Below are 16,052 nucleotides of genomic sequence, written 5' to 3'. Positions count from 1 at the left end.
AAAAAAAAAAAACAAACCAAAACCAACCCACATTCAAAAGGTTGTGAAACATGCCTAGGTTTTGAGTGCTCTGCACCTGCAAAGTGTGTGTGTGTGTGTAATCTTCATAAATCTTGCAAAATACCAGCAAATTATATTCTAACCAGACATTAATCTGATGCATACTCTGTTCCAGTTACGACTGCCGGGATAAAAGGACTTGTTTAATCTCTAATTTTGAGTTGGTTGATCTCTTTTTCTTGTGGTTAGTAAAGGTCGTTTTTTCCTTTAGCTGAGTGGCTTAAATTTTACTACTTGCAAATTTAAAATCCAAAGCTGCTGCAGAAACCGCAAGCTTCCCTGGTGCATCATTTGGATGTCATGGGGGGATACTGGAGGCTTCAATATTGTTGCTTTCTTATTTCTGTGAGCACTAAGGAAGATCTGTCTTCTGCAAATCTGACTCTTGGCTGAGCAGCACTGGTCCCTAAGAAGATCTAAATTCCGTTTGATATTTTCCCCACATTTGGGGCATTTATAATGATTTTGCCCTTCCAGAGCCTCTGATACCTTGTATGCTTCTGCTCATGCCAGAAAATTTCCCTTGAGAGTAGAAGGGTCACCCTTTTTTAACCTCTGGAATTTGAGAGACATAATTTATTTTTGGTCTCTTTTTTGCTCAGTCAGTTTGGGCTTGTTAAATAGTTATAAAGCTATTAAGAGACACATGAAGTATAATAAAATAAAAAATCCTCACAGGAATTCTGGATAAAAATCAGAGAAAATCAGTTAGTATTGATTAGTTAAATGGAATCTCTTTTTTTTTTTTTTTTTTGTGTCCCGTTCCCCTCAATTCCCATTCTTATTCTGTGCTCTGTGACTATGGCTGTCTTCACCATTTCTCTCCTGCCTAATGACTGTGGAACCTGATTAACAGTTTGACCTAGAGTGGAGATTGCCAAGATCTTTTGTTCCCATTAACATCGTTACAATAGATGCCCAAGTAAACTAATTCTCCCACTGAGCAAAAAGATGTACTCTTTATTATACATCAGAGAATCCACACTGGAAAAAAAAAAAAACTCAGAAATGTGCTTGTTTACTCCTGCTGCTCACAGAATAAATTGTTTTTCTATCAGAAGGAAAGAATAAGAAAACATTTTTTTTTAAATTTTATTTTTTTAGCATTTGCAATGAAAGCTAAGGGTCAGATTCATAAACATGGTGGTGAAGTGCTGTATTAGCAAGAATGAATTTTGAATAAGGTCCTCCCAACTTTAGATCTAAGCACTGCAATTCAGAGCCAGCTTCAGTGTTTCAGGCTCAATGTACGTTCATAGTGATCCCTGCAAAATAAGCAATGACAAGATGAGCACCCTATGCTTCCCCCCCTGCCTCCGCCCCCCCTTTTTCAATTGTTTCACTATAGTAGACGTTAGAGTTCTGGCTGGAAGCTTCACTGTGCTTCAAAGGTTTTGTTTATAAAGATTCATTTGCATCTGTATATGCATCTATTTATACGTGGTTGGTTAATATGAAAATAACCTAATCAGGTATCTAGGAATAGATAATAATTTTTCTGGTCTCTGAATACAATACAGTTGTTTTGCCCCGACAAAGACTTCTTCAGTGCCGCTTTCAGCACGTAGGATGCCTGTTGGCACATGCTGCTAAGCAGCTGCTGAATTACTGCAATCTCAGGTGACTGCTGTGTGCAGCAGCAGCATCCAAGTCAGGATGTGGCTTTGCCAATCACTTGAGTCATGCCATTGATGAGGAGGAAATTTAGGTCAATTCTTTCTTACACTGGACAGCCTCTGCCTTGTTGGTTCATCAGGGCATAAATCTGTAGTGTGGGCCCTGTGCTGAACCTCACCTCTTCTGTGTGCAACTTCTTTTATGTACTTCAGGAATACCAAGGCAAAACTTCTCTATTACTCTGATCATTGGGTTATTTTGACACTTCAGAAATTGTTTTATATAGAATGTTTTTGTGCTTTTTATTACTGAGGAGCTGTGGCAAAATGACATTTCCTCATGTATTAAGAGGCTATTTGGAAGTACATACAATGGAAAGATATCCCATGCACCAGCCAAATTATATTCTGCTGAAAAATATGGGTTATTTTTTCACATTTGCTCCACACCCAGAAAGTACGTTCCTTGTCTCAGCCTTTCATTTGGCAATTCTAAGTGACTGGCACATCGTTTGTGAGATGGTGCTTGCAGAAAAGTAGGGGTTTTGAGGGAGATGAAGTAAATTTTTCCTCCATATTGTCATTTGAAAAATCTGTCAGAAGTTCCAGTCTGCTTTTATATAATACAACTTTTATATAATTTATGCCACTTATGAATGTGGGAGGAACTGGAACCAGCACACTAGATTTGTTCAGTTTGTATTATTTTTCTAATAAAATTTCAAAAGTACCTAAGAGAATTAGGCATTCAGTTCTCATCGAGAGTAAAGGAAATTAAGATCCTCTTTAAAGGAGTTAAGGGAGCTTTTGAAAATGCAGTGTAACATCTTTGCAGACTGTGAGAGTCTAAAGCTTTAGATTGATTTTAATAAGGGAGAAATAGCCCAGAAGACTGAATATAAAGATTTCTGATGAACTGTCCATAAGAGTTGTTTTATACTACTGTGACTATACCTATAGATTATGTTACTTCACATTCGTTCAGTGCCTGGAGAAAAATCATGTTCTTTTCTCTAAGGCCTTTTTTATTTTGGAAATGAAACAGACACCTCTCTGAAAAGCAGAATTTATGAAGGTTGATTTCCTACAGCTCTCCTTGTGTTGATTCTCTGGTGCCTAATAGCACGGCTGAGCTAATTCTGCAATGTTTCCCTCCTCTAAGGGCATTAATGTCTTCTACCTAAATGCCTTTTTCACATAAATTTCAGCAAGTTAATGATTTTGAGACCTCAGTTCTTCTCATCAATTTTGATTGAAAGTAAGGATCTGAGAGATGGACAGATGCAGATCCTGAACCTCATTTCCTTGGGAGATCAGATTAAGAGTTGTTAGTGTTAATAGAGAGTTTGGAAAGGAGAAGAGTAAGGAATGAAATAACATGGGGTTACAGCAGTAAGTATGAGACTTCCAGAGGACCCATGACCTGATACATATTTGGTAGATGAACTGTTTTTTTTGGTAATATTCTTTCTCTATGGCTAGACATACATGACTTTCAATTTTTCCTTGGTATCTTTATTTTTCCTTGTTACATGAATTTAGGGTTGAAAATAACATGGAATATTTCAGCACTGGCTGGTTATTTTACATGGGGAATTTGCATGAGTAATAGTGACATGGGCTTATGATTTTCCCATATGTTATCTAGATGAAGACTTGTCACATAAACAAAGATAAATAGAATGCAGCTTAAATTTATGATTTATGTATGGTACTCTGGAATGAGTTAGCTAATTTGTCATCTTGTTACCCTGTGAACTGATATTATTTTGCTACGCTTACATCAAGCAGTGAAGTAGAAAAATGAAGTTATCTTTTGTATCCAATAATTATTTTTCATGTTTTCTAGGTATTTTCTGTTTCTTTTTCATTTTAATTTTTTTTTGGCAAGTAACTTGTGAATGGTAAGGTTTTTAGTTTTTTTTCCCCCCCCCCCACCTGGAAATCTCAAGGGGAGATTTATTGTCCATAGGTTCCTTTAATCAGTGTCACCTAAGTTACTGTTTTCATAATAGTGACAAGGTAGCACAGGGTGAATGGCTGTTGTTCTTTGCTTTAAAAATTATCTCAAGGTAAGCTACAGTCCCATGGCAGTGCTGGAAGACAGTTCAGAGGGCCCAGGGAAGAAAGGAGAGCACTAAGGAGTTCAAAGCATATCAGAGAAGGCACTGATTTCACAAATAAATCGTGTGTAACCAACCAGGTGGAAAAAGATCCAAGAAAAACTAAGGGTAACTCTGGTGGCCTGGAAAATGTCCAGAAGAGCTCCTGGTCTCAAAACAATCTTTCAGTCTCATAAGTGAAACCTAGTACTAAATGGAAATACATCTGGCCAGTAGTTTCTTCTTCAAAGTAAACAATGGTGGTGAAGTCAGAGCAGAAGATCAAGTTCTTTCCTTTCCTAATTTTTCTGTGTGTGAGGAAGGGATGTGCACATACGAGTTTATGGTTTGACCTGGGCTTCATGTGTGGAAAGAGTAGAGATGATCTCAGTGAAATGTGTCCTGTTGTGCTGCTTCCAGATTTGTTTTTGATATTGCTAAACATAGAGTTAATTGACTTACAGAACCACTTTGTACCCCTCACTCAGAGTCACCTACTCATGCTAAAACTAATGACACAAACAATAGAAATATTTAAGTAATGCAGTCCACGGGAATGGTAATGAATATGAAACCTATCATCTGGTTAGCAAACCAGTTTCCTGATTTCAAGATCCTCTCCATTGTAACCGTTACTCTGTCAATAGTAAATTACCTTTCTGGAGGAGGTATGCAAAGTAACTAGCTAGGGGTTGTGTGTATGCAGTGTGCACATCAGCTGAGAAGTTTTGTACATATTCAGTCCTTAGAGTGAGAGCATGCCTTGATGCCTGGGTGTGGAATGTGGCATGATTTCATAGGTGTGAAGAATTCCTCATGGACCCGTGTGCTCCTAATCTCTCACTGGTGGGAATATGTGGAAGTGCTGGAAAAAACTAGAAAGAATCTTTTTTCAGCGGTACTTCTATATGGTCAAGCTGTACATTAATATGGTCATACAGTTCCCTGGCTATCTGTAAGTTGTACGTAGCATTACAACACTGCAGCTTGAAAGAAGAAATAGAAGCAATTTGAGGGAGTGCGCCTTGCTACTGAGGAATACAGTGGTGATGATGGCACTCATGCAGATGGTATCTCAGGTATGCTTAAAAATTTTTGAAGTTCTTGAATTACTTTCTGAACTAGTTTCTAAGTTAAATGTTAGGGATGTTGAATCTTGACCGGAGGGACTGCATATTGACAGTTCCTGCTGAGGTATAACTAATGATATGAAATCTCTCTTTATGTATCTCTGGTCTGGTTGTGCATTCACTTCTAAAAATATCACCTTTGAAAGATTTGCATGTCTGTAGAAGATATTTCTGTTTATATAATACATTGTGGGAACATACATTTACTTATCTAGGGTTTCTACATAGTTGGAGATTCTGTTGGATGATTGTGTTTATCTTGGTTCTAACTGGAGGCAGAAACTCACATTGGATTGCTCTGCTGTAGTCATAAGTAGGACATCTGGGATAAATGTTAAAAGCACCAAACATTAAATTTTTATTTATTTAAAAAAAAAAAAAGAAAAGACACCATTGTCTGGTTTGTTTCATGGATGAATTCTGAACTCTCTTCTTCCTGAGATGTGTGAAGTCTTTGATCTTTATCAAGCTGTTATTGAACATTTTTCTATGTATTGTCCCTGGGTCCCAGTATATTTGTTTATTATGGATGTCATCACATTTAGATTGTCAGCAAGTTCATCTGGCAATAAATTAAAACATTTTGTTAGTGTTCTAGATGTAAATAAGGGACAGTGAAATGCTTATTATAGATGTTAGTGTTCTAGATGTAAATAAGGGACAGTGAAATGCTCATTATAGATAGGAGATACTGAAGGCTTAAATCATTATCATATAAACTACTGCATTTTCAACATATTAAAATGAAACCTATATTTGCTTAGATAAAGTACTTCATATAAATAACCATAAAGAATTTCAGAACAGGAGTCGGGGAAATAATAGAGCACCTCTACATCCCCTTTCAGCTTGTGGATTGAATATATTGATAGGCAGAATATCAAGGCTTTTTACCACAAAAAAAATATTATAACTGAAACTGTAACTTGTAAATGTAAAAATGTCAACAGATTTTTTTGCCTCCATAAAATTTTCAACAAGCCATAAATGTTAATATTTGAAAAACAATAGGAAGAGGTAATAATGGTGCTATAAAAGTAATTGATACAGGAAGTACTGGATTTTTGTTTTAAGTGAAAAAGCTGCCATTGATTTCGGTAAAAACCAAATTACGTCCTGAAGAGAGATTTTCTCTTAACAGAGCATTCTCTATAGGTCAGTATCCACCACAAAAGCTGACTTGGGCTTGCCAGTACGAAATATGGAAGCCTAGAATGGGTTGGAAGTTATACCCATCTTTTACGTTTAGATATCAGTGTATATGCAGGATGCAAACAGGGTCCCATGGGTAGGTATTGAAACCCTTCATTTCAAAGGATTCAGTACAATCATCTTTTACCTTTCATAATGGATCTGTCTGGGAAATAGTGATATGTTTCTTTTTCATGATAGGCATATAATTAGAGCGTTGATAACACACTAATATTTTGGCTATTGCTGAACAGTGTTTGTACAGCATCAAGGCTTTTTCCCACTGCAGTTAGGCTGGGGGTCAGCAAGAGATTAGGAGGAGACACAGCCTGGGCAGCTGACCTAAACTGATCAAAGGGATATTCCATACCATATGATGTCGTGCTTATCAATAAAAGCTCAAGGAAAGGAGGAGGAAGCAGGGGATGTTTATGATTATGGCGCTGGTCTTCCCAAGCAACTGTTACACATGATGAGGACCTGATTTTCCAGGAAGAGTCTGAACATCTGCCTGCCAGTGGGAAGAAGTGAATGAAATCCTCTTTTTGTTTTGCTTCTGCATGCAGCTTTTGCTTTCCTTATTAAACTGTCATTATTGTGATGTCAAGTTTTCTTGCCTTCCTTCTATTTTGTCCCTCTGCCATGGGAGAGGGGAGTGTGTGAGAGGCTGGGCAGGTGTTTGGCTGTTGGCAGGGGTCAACCCACCACACCTGGTTTCAAATCCATTCTGCCAGGATTATTTGTTCATTTTGTTCAATGACTGTTTTAATGTAAAATGTACAAATTATTCTGAGTAAGGGCTAGAACCAGGATACCCTTAGCTGCCCTTTCTGGTCAGCCTCATGGACATCAGACTACGGAGTCATTCTCTGTCTTGTGAAAAAAAGAAACAAACAAAACCCAGAACCCTCAGTCTATTTATATCCTGATTCTTCTTTAGGCGGGAGAGTAAGGGGTTTTGCTGCTTGCTGCAAAATCATGGAAAGAATCTGCCTTAAACTGACACTGGGATGTGATTCTGGCAACGAGCCCCTTTGTGTACTACCCAGGGGTTTGTGTATCATCCAGCAAAGCTCAGGCTTAATGAGAGATGCAGCAACCACGTTTCCTTTACATTTCCTCTTGAGGCAAAGCAGCACTCCATGCCAATGCCAGAAAGAAATAGTCTATCCCTTCTGAGTTTCAACTGGAGAGCTTCTTTTCCTGATTAAGGGCAAAAAGGAAATAAAAATTCCATTATAGATAAATGACTCACAAGATTCAGGCATTTTTGGAGACACATAGTTGCATTGAAATAAATATAAATGTTTTTGCAACTTATTTTTGTTTTCAATTACTAAAAAGTATCATTCAAGATTAATCATGTCTGCATTAGCAGCCCTATTATAGAAAAGAAGTTCAAAGTAGATAAATAACAGATTTACTTGCTTTAATTTAACCTTAAAAAGAATAATTCTTGTCTCACTTGAATCTACAGTAAATAAGATTTTCTTATAAGTTTTCCATTTCTATTATATTTTGACTCTTCTGTTTCCAAACCATTCTGATGATTTTAGATGTTATATTATTTTTTCATTTTAATGACATTCTTGTGAAAAGAAAATGTTAATACAAAGAGGCAGCTATTATTTTTACTTATTTCCCTCAGTCAGGAGTACTTACCAAACATTAATAATAGATTTTTGCATCTTGAATAAGGAGTCATTAGGCAAAAATAAATGTATCCAAGAGACACATATGCAATGTTAATTGACAACTATGTACACAAAGAGCTGCCATTTATTTTATTACAGTCAAACATAACCTTTGTAAATGTCAGCTCTGTGTTCTGTTGACCAGCATTTTAATTTAGACATATTGTTCTTCCTTTTTAAGTGATTATGATTTTATTCCCTTCCAACACACGGTTCATTCATATTAGTTGCCATTGCATATTTCATGATTCTTTTGAAAGTAACAATCAAATTATGATTATTTTATGGAGCAAATTATGAAAAAAACAAAATGGAAAAATGATCTCTTTAAATTACTTCAGTAGAGGCTTTATGGTGATTAAGGTCACAGAGGATGCAACATTAGCAGTATTTATCTACAGAGTCCAAAATAAATCTTACCAATGAAGAGATAATTGTGATAATACCAAATTGCCCTAACAACAAAGAGGTAGTGAACAAAGATGAACAGAGTGGGCATTTCAAACTTTTATTAGTGTTTTCAAAGCCTGACTCAGGAAAGGTAACATATGTGAACAGGTCCACATTGTTCAGAACTGTCAAAGTCTTGGTGAACCTTAATGAGTCCTTAGTACAGAAGGAGACCTCATGACAAGTGTCTCACCTGATAAGTTGAGACCCAGGTGGAGGATATGGGTAACAGCTGTTAATTGTGGTAGCTTGATCCCAAATCACTTGTCCTCGGAAAATTTAGCAGGGCAGAAAAAAAATTAATTTAACTTACATAACTCAAAGACCATTTACAGCTCTATACTGGCAAGCTCCCCTCTTGCTCTTACTTCAGTGCGTCATTTATTTTCCCAGGGAAGGAGCAGCTGGCAGGAAGCTGTACATGTATGCTGTTTCCCCTTTTCACAGAGAAACTGTGTACTAAGAGCTTTTGTGCAATACAGTGCAGGCTCACATGGAAGCAGAACCCCTCCTATATTTTACAAGCCATTCGGGCAAAATACCATTTGTTGTCATGCTGAATTGCCATTGCATTTAATGAGAACTTCTATGATATGAGCAAAATTTCTTACCTCGCATTTATGGAGAAGAAGAAATGTGTCTTGTTTTCCTTCTTGAGTTCTGGATGGCAGAGTGCAGCAAAGAATCTCCCTTTTTAATATTTAAAAAAGAATACTTTGTATTCCATATCTTAGGGCTTGAAAGACAAGTCATGTGAAAAGGAATTTCTTCAAGAATTTGATTATAATAGGTTGTTTTCTGGTAAGATGATAATGCATTTATGGAGAAGAAGAAATGTGTCTTGTTTTCCTTCTTGAGTTCTGGATGGCAGAGTGCAGCAAAGAATCTCCCTTTTTAATATTTAAAAAAGAATACTTTGTATTCCATATCTTAGGGCTTGAAAGACAAGTCATGTGAAAAGGAATTTCTTCAAGAATTTGAATATAATAGGTTGTTTTCTGGTAAGATGATAATGTGAATGTCACCAAAGCCATCTTTTAGACCCAAGTAAAATTTGAAGAAGGCTCTGAGTCAGCCCTGAAGAGAACAGGCTCCAATTTGAAATGAAAATACTTTTGTAATGAAAATACCTTCTCCTTTTTGTCTTTTTTATACACTGAATATGACTTGGGTTTTTTTAAAGACATATAGGAAAAACAACTACTGATTTACTTCTGAGTAGTTTGTGAAGTCGGGTTGACATTTTAGCTAGAAAGGTTGTAAGTATTGAGCAGCCACAGTAGACTCAAATTCAACGTTGTTGAAGGAGCCAGAAAGCCTTTTGAAATACATTAACATTTAACCTCATAAGATAGCAAATTGTCAAACTTGCATGTTGTTCACTATTCAATAGGATATAGTGAACAGGAGAAGGTACAGACAGTAACTCTTAAGTTCAATTAACTCACTCCTGAAGAATATTGTGAGGGGTCTAAAACTGCAACTGTGTTCACAAAAACTCTTAAGTAAACTCATAACAGAAAAGTATAGTAAAAGCTATAACGGGATGATGTACAGATGACCCCTAATTTATTAAGTCCCTAAACTGCCAGCTGCCAAAAGCTGAGAATGAGTACTGGGAGAAGCATTACTTTTTTACTCTTTCCCTAGGCATGAACTGTTAGTCATGCTTGGAGAGAGGACACAGGGTTAGAGGGACTATTGGAAAGGCTGTGCTGGTGCTCTAAATTGCAGATATTCTACTGGAAAATTCAAGTCAGTTGTCATAATTTTGTTATAGAGACAGCTAACAACGTAAAAATAATTAAATGATAAGAAAATATTAGAACAACAATGGCTAATGATTTTTTCTTACTATGACTGAGGTTTTTTTATAAGAAGAAATTGCAGTAATAAATGCTAGACCTTCCGGTAAGGCAACAGTATTTGTTTTATGCATTACATTATTTACAGCAGAATATACTAAATATTTCAACACATTGTTTCTAAAAGTTGGTAAGTAACATTACTGTGTGTGGCTTGCTACTCAGTGATATAAAATGCTAAATCATTTATGGGACAAGATTTTGAAAAATATTCTTTTTAAAAAACTATTTTTAAACACTCTTCTGTTGATTAATATCAGGGGTTTTACAGGCATTGGAAATACTATTTTCAGAGGTTTTAACAAGGGAAAATGACCACAGATTTCACCATTATAAAAATGAAAACTAAAATTCATTTCTTTTCTCCTCTGTAATTATTTCTCACACATGGAACACATCCACCCACACAATACACACCCCCACCCCCATTCAATCAAGCTATTTCTCCTCAGGGTTTAGCAAGAAGAGAGATGATAATACAGTTTTTTCTATTTTAAAATATTGGACTGTTGCTCAATTACTGTGGAACTCCACTTCATTGAAGCATTTAAATAAGCAGGAGACAGGTTTTGTATAGATGGCTGGTGTGGCAAATCACACTGAAACTTTTTTGTTGCTTAATTTTACAAATAACTATCTATTTTGCATATTCAGTACCATTTTTTAAATGTGGCCATTAAATTGAGACCTTCAAATCTGAATTCAGCATTGACATTATTATGGATTACTCTAGATGATAAATGTTGCAGAAAATGGGAGCATAGAAAATGTATTTGAATTGTGTTCTAAAAGAAATATTGTTGTAGTTATGGCAGTGTAAGAATGTAAGAGAGGGAAAGTGTATGCAGAGAGATAATATGATTCAGTAATTTAAAATCTAATATCTTTTGTCAGACCATATGATATCACTGAAGGTGGTGGTAGGGAATGAAATAAAGCTTGCTCTGGGCTCTGACTGTCTTCTGTCAGGTGCGAAAAGTGGTCACAAAATCCAACCTTGACACAACATTTTCTTTAATTTTGTTAACTTACCTTGCCTTAATTTCTATGAATTATTTCACTAAACCCATTACAAAGCTTCTATGAGTGATGTACAACTGCTTCTTGTAATTTTTTGAGTAAGTGCTATAACTTCCTCTAATTTAAAAATGTATAATCAAGGTTATGTAGTTCCTTTGTGATTGTAGGGTGTGGCAAGTAATTGACTATCTTTTCCATTAACATTTCTGAAATCAAGGGATAAGAAAGACTGTTCTTGATAAGAACAGTAACTGTACAGGTCAAGACACTGATTCCATAAAGATAGGTGTGCTTCACCTTACACAGGTCAGTAATCTCACATTAAGCACAGGGGTGAGGTCTCATAGGATGCCAGAGGCTGAAGCATGTGGGTGAAAACCTTGTGCCTGCAGCTCAGCCTTTAACTGCCAGCCTCTTGCTATTCTGGTCATAGCTTTTTCTAACTGTAGATTGGGACTGTGAAGAGATCCCAAAACTAATTTTCTTTTTGACCTTGCTTGAGTACAGGTTCCCAGAGGTGAAAGGCAACTGTGATTATCCACTGTAAAACTTAACCTCCCACATTCCTTCCATTACCTGTGAAAACTTCACTGTTACATCATATTCTACTGTGACGAGGTCTGTTTCCATACTGTCCCTCGCTTCTCTCTCCCAAAACCAAACCAAAACACTACCCCCCCAAACACAAGAACTATAAGAGATTTTCTTCTAAGGAAGGTAGTTCTATTTTATATGGGACTGGAGTTTTAATAAGTAGTGCTTTCAATGAATTGTGCTCAACACTGCTAAGAAAGATACCATTTATTATTTTTAAATTCTGTTCCCACATTTCTAGTGAATTTTCAGGTGAACAGTTCTTGAATTGCAACTAGTTTGTGTTGTGTTGTGAATGAAAACTATTATTTGGTTACTTCATGGGTTAGTTATCAAAAGCATGTGATAAAGTTGTGGTTTATTTCTGGACTAGTTATTTGTAGAAGTCACCTAATAGGGTGAGAAACATAAAAGTTAAATAGCAAAAGCAAAAGTCATGATATTTTACTCAGATGGTATTCTACTTTTTAAAGAATATGTGTTTTGTGTAAAAGATGTCAGCTATACAGGTAGAAAAAAGAAAGTGGCCGTCTTATGCCTAGTAGTCTTCATCCATTTTTACCTTAGAATGGGTTTGTGATACCCTGACTATTGCTAAATTACTTTGAAAACAAGTCTTAACCTAGTTTGAATTAATTGACTGATAAAAGTCATGGCTTTTAAAATCAAATTTAGACTAAAAATCATTCCTTTCTAATCAAAAGTCACGTGTTATTTGTTCCATTTCTTAACAGCATGAAACCTCAACTACCATTGTGATTTTAAAAAGAAAAAAAAAGTCAACTTTTCTGAAGGAAGATGTTGTTTGGTCTCCTGTCTATTCTCTCATTAAATGTAGACGGTTTTACCTTTCCTGCAAGGTAGTGCCATGCTGCATTTCATTCTTTACAGGACACAATTCACATTGCATTTCCATGTCCACTGAATATTTTCCAACACCTGTTCATATTTCCATAAGAGTGGTTTTCTCTTATGCTTCCCTGCCCAGATATTACAAGCAGTGGTGGCTTTAGGAACTCCACTGCAACATTTCTTTAAAAGGATGGAGATATAGATAGATAGAAGAACACACACTCTCACACTGTTCTCGCTTGGCATAGGATGGAAGATTCCATATGACCAGAAATGGAGGCTGTCTCATAAAGCAGTAACCCATTAAGCTGTAGTTACTTGTTTGCATGTGAAAGTCTGAACACACATCATTCGGTAACTTAGTTGGGGATGTCCTACAAACAAAAATGTGTTTGAGGGATACATTTTAGGAATAGATTCAGTACAAGTGAGAAAATAGGATTGGAGGTGTGAAGAAAACAAAAATGACACAGGGTATTTCGGTCATTTAAAATTACTTGTAATTTTTATTTGGAAAAAATGTTAATTACCTTGTGTTTCTCAACAGAAATATGAAGTTAAATGTTTGGCTATTTTTATCAGAATGATCTGATATATGAAAGTGACATTTTTCTTCCATAAAATGTCTTAAATACATGTTGAAATCATATCAAAGTAGAAAATATTACTTTCTCTTAAAATACTGCTTTTAAATGACATTAAAATTTGCTTCTCCTGATTGGAAACCAAAGTTAATTGAAGTCAGCAAGAGAAAATTCTGATCTCAGTGAAACAGCCTGATAAAGAGCTGTGAGATTTGAAATTTTTAGATGATTGACTAATTTGAAAAGGCAGCATAAATTTTCTGTCACCTGAAGATAACATGTATTGTATATTGCAAATACAGCAGAGACAGAAAGCAAAAAAAGCTACACAATTTGCTAATGTTTAAAGTTTGGTGTCTACACAATTTGCTAATGTTTAAAGTGTTTGGTGTCTACCAATATATTATTTCACTATTATCTGTTCTTATTTTTTTCTTCTCTATTCTGTTTTACATTTTTTAAAAATTTGAGTTATACATTTTCTGTAGCTTAATTTATTGCAACTTTGAATGTTTTGTTAAAAAAAAGGAAAAAAAAAAAAAGAAACCTTCTTTATTCTCCATGGAGAAAGAAGCCATGCTGAGGAAAAGCTAAGAGTACATTTCTGAAGTAGCTTAGATATGCAGTGAATGACCTAGTGATGCTACGTGACAAATATGACGTAAGAGCTTATAACCTGTCCTATGAATTTAATAGACTTTAATCCTTAGTTGCTTAAAATGGTTGTGCCCAGGTAGGTCAATGAGTTGTGGGAACATAGGAGAGTACAATTACCCATCTGCAGAGAAAAGCAGATATTTTCATGTCAAGGATAAGATTTTTTTCCCTAGAACTTCACACTTAGGTATGAGTGGAAGTCTCTACTCTTTCAGGAAAGTAGACAAAAAATGCAAATTATCTGATGTTTATTGAATGGGTTAATCCTTGTGATGAAAAACGCAGTATCATTTAGAAAGATTTTTTTTTTTTAATTTTGACTGATATTTTTCTTTCTTCCTTGGACTAAAAAACAGACCCTGATATGACCATATACATAAATACCCCAATCGTCTATAAAATATTTCAAGAAATTATGTCTTATCACCATAGATGAACAATGGGACACAGGTGATACGTTTGTGTGATTTATAGGATTACATTTTTATCTAACCTGCAAGATCCTAACATAGACATGTCTGATTTAAATTACTCTGGTTAAAACAGGAATCTCTAATCTAAAGATAGATAATAAAGAGACATTTACTTTGGCTGCAATTCAGTCATGCCCAAGATTTAGCATGGGCATTTTGAAAGAGAGAAGGACAAAAATAACCAGATGACCTTATGAATGATTTCTGGAGGCAAAAATGTTACATAAATAGCCAAAATATTTTTTCTTTTTTTTTTTGAGTAAAGTTTCCTGTTTAATATTTTTTAATGTGCAAATCATGTGAAAAAATCTGCCAGAAAACTATTATGAATATATATATTAAAAAAAAATCGGTCACAGCGGGAGTTAACAGAAGTGAATAGTGTAACGAAATGTCCAGCTCCAGTGCAATTTAAATTGACTGTTGCAGAGGTAAATAACTCTGTTCCTGTAATATGTAGTAGCATTTCTGTGCTAGCTTAATTCAGCCAGAGATGACTATTAGGTGCAACCAGAATAAAGCCCTGGGGAACTTTGAATTATTTACCCAAGCTGGTAGGCTCACTGCAAGTTCTGGCCGCCGTATCCTCATGGCTAGTCATTTTTCTTTGGCTACGTTATCAATTGTTGCCTTTACATTTTCATCTAGCAAGGTACATATACACGTTAAAAAGAGAGGCAAGCCTACCTAGTCAGTGATGAGTACTTTTTTTGTTTGCTTTATCCCCCAAAAGATGCAAGCTGGTTTGCGTCAAACAGTCGTTTAGTTATAATTTTGCACAAATAATTCTGAAGTCTTGCTGTTTAGACGTATTTGTTCACAATCTGCTACTACAGCTGCCTGAGTCTGCTTGGGGCTGAGCCAGACCTTAGGCTGCTCCCACACGAAGGGTTAGAGATGAGGCAGGTTGGGCAAGGGGAAGCTTTCGATTACTCCATTTTGCTCAGTGAAAAGGGAAGTGGCCTGCCACGTGAAGCCATAAAAAGTTGGCTTTAGGGAGAAGTGCTGTAGTTCCTTCACCTTTAGAAGTGGAAGGCAGAATTGATCTATGTCAAAAGGGGACATTGCTAGCAATGGAAAAAGCTTATCTTTCCAAAACCTATTCAGTTGAACTGTCCTGTATGTTTATAGTTCTGTTGAGATAAAAGAAACAAACTTTGGAAACAGAAGGAAAGTACAGCACTTTGCTTGAGAAATAGTTCCTGTCTAGACTTCGTTTCTAAAGGTACAATAAAAGAGTTGTGGTGTGTTTCTTTTTTGGTGGTTTTTTTTAAAGAGCAAGAGAGAAAGAAAATAATCGTATTTCATTCATTTCAGTTTTTTGCTGCTACAAAATCTATTATTCTTATCATCTTGTTTTGGGAAAAATAATATTTTAGTTGATTAATATATACATAAATACATGTATGCATACATTAAGTCTGTCGGTGTGTTTCTTTTTTGGTGGTTTTTTTTAAAGAGCAAGAGAGAAAGAAAATAATCGTATTTCATTCATTTCAGTTTTTTGCTGCTACAAAATCTATTATTCTTATCATCTTGTTTTGGGAAAAATAATATTTTAGTTGATTAATATATACATAAATACATGTATGCATACATTAAGTCTGTCTAGTATAGAATCATAGAATCATTTAGGTTGGAAAAGACCTTTAAGATCATTGAGTACAACTGTTACCCTAACACTGCCAACTCCACCACTAAACCATGTCCCTAAGTGCCATGTCTATACGTCTTTTAAATACCTCCAGGGATGGACTCAACCAC

The sequence above is a fragment of the Aptenodytes forsteri genome, unplaced genomic scaffold (assembly GCF_000699145.1).
Source record: "Aptenodytes forsteri isolate BGI_AS27 unplaced genomic scaffold, ASM69914v1 Scaffold114, whole genome shotgun sequence".
NCBI classification, from domain to species: domain Eukaryota; kingdom Metazoa; phylum Chordata; class Aves; order Sphenisciformes; family Spheniscidae; genus Aptenodytes; species Aptenodytes forsteri.
Note: the sequence above shows the minus strand (reverse complement) of the source record.